Source organism: Pinus tabuliformis, chromosome J, assembly GCF_031772625.1.
Source record: "Pinus tabuliformis cultivar Carrire ecotype Pingquan chromosome J, CPIR1, whole genome shotgun sequence".
Taxonomy (NCBI): Eukaryota; Viridiplantae; Streptophyta; class Pinopsida; order Pinales; family Pinaceae; genus Pinus; species Pinus tabuliformis.
This window is the reverse complement of record NC_142295.1, coordinates 1,462,772,113-1,462,774,223: the sequence shown is the minus strand read 5'-3', so window position 1 is coordinate 1,462,774,223 and position 2,111 is coordinate 1,462,772,113.

The window sequence follows — 2,111 nt, the reverse complement described above, 5'->3', positions numbered from 1 at the left end:
TTTAATTAATGCACATTGAAGTATTGATACACTATTTTAAGTTAAATAAATGATGCATTTAATGAAAAGTAAGTTAACTGGATATATGCTAGTTGTTTTCATAACAATCAGGGACTTGCACAGGTTTCTTCAAGTAAAGTTGCATACATAAATATGAGTAAGAAAAGAAAAGGTTTTAGTGAGTTTTTAAAATACTGATTCAACCCCCCCAATATTTTTCCCAACAATTGGAATCAGAGCAGGTTCTTTAGAAAAAAGCTTGATCTCTTGAATGAGATCTGTCAAGATGAGTAGTTAAGGAGTATTTTCTATCAAGCCACCTTTATTTAATGGAACTAAATTTGTCTTTTTGAAATTCAAGACGAGATCATACTTATAGTCATTGGGAGTTGATGTGTGGGAAATTGTTGAAAATGGATACCAATATCCAACTGCCATTCCCATAGATACTATAGGAAATAAACAGTATGAAATAAATGCAAAAGTTGTGAATGACATCTTGGGAAGTATGGCTGGGATTGAGTTCGTGAAAGTAATGCAGCTGAAGACAACAAAGGAAATGTGGGATAATCTTATCTAAAGTTATGAAGGTGACAACAAGGTAAAAAGTGCTAAACTCCAAACATTCAAAATATAGTATGAGACACTAAAAATGCATGGTGATGAAATCATAGCAACGTTTTTCCTTAGAGTAGATGAAATTGTTAATTCCATGAGAAATATTGGTGATGAAATAAAAGACGCTGTTTTTATTGAGAATATTTTGAGATCACTATCTCCAAAGTTCAATTCCAAATTCCAGGCTATTGAAGAAATGTAGGATCTGAAAAGTCTCACACTTGATCAACTCCATGGAATATTGACAACATTTTAGATGAGGAAAGGTGGTCCTTTAGACATGAGAGAAGCAACCTTCAAAGTCACATATAAAGGGAAACAAAAGGAAGCACCCAAAGGCACAAGCTACATATCATATGAGGAAGAAGAAAACTTTGTGAGAAAGTTGCAAGTGGTTACTGGAAGATTCATAGGTAAGCTTCTCTTTAAGTGTTTTTCTTGTGGAAGAGTAGGCCATTATGCATATAAATGTCCTTATAGAGAAAATCATAAAGAGAATGGAAAGAATGTTGCTAGAAGGAATTCCTCCGATAAGAAAAGCTTTTACTCTAATGAAGAAAGTCATAGCAAATCCAATGATCAAGAATACTTTGATTCAGAATCTAACAGTTCTTATCTAGTACGCATGGCTCTTGAAGATTAGTCGAATAATGAATCCATTAGTTGTGAGGTAAATGATTTGATGAAAAATATAAGGGAGAATGATAAACTCATGAATGTTAACAAAGAATTGGAATCAAAAGGAAATGATATGATTGAAGAAATAAAAAGGTTAAAAATGGAATTAGAAGCAACCAATAAAAGAACATAAAGCATAAGAAAACAACTCCAAGAAAAGGAAAAGCAGTGTGAAACATTAGAATCCAAAAATATTACCCTAAAGGAAGATTATAAGAAGATCAACAAATGGGTAAAATCTTATGAGTCTCTATAGAAGATTATTAATGAACAATGCTCTCCTTTGATCAAGGCTGGTATTGGGTATGATCATACACAACGTGATGGAAAAAATCAGTATAGTGTTGTGTAAAGAAAGGTTGAATCAAATCACTCATCTGTAAGATTATATCATAGATCAAGGTCAAGATCAGTCCCTTTCTACCACTCCATTTTGTTTTGGAGTCATAGCAACAAAAAGTTTTCTCTTGGTTCCATGTTTTTAACAAAATTCGTTGAATTCTCTTGAGGTAAATTCTCCAACTTGATCTGTTCTTAAGCATTTGATTTTCAACTCACTTTCATTTTCAATTGCTACTTTGAAATTTTTAGAACAATCTAGTGCTTATGACTTATATCTTATGAAGAAAACCCACATCATTTTGTATAATCATATATAAATAATAACAAGTACCTTTCTCCTTGTAGAGCTGGAGTTTTGGTTGGGCTGCACAGATCTGCATGAATGGTTTCCAGAGGCATCGATGTCGAACATCCCTGTGATTTGAAGTTTGTCCTGGTTTGCTTTCCTTGTTGACATGGTACACAAATAGCAT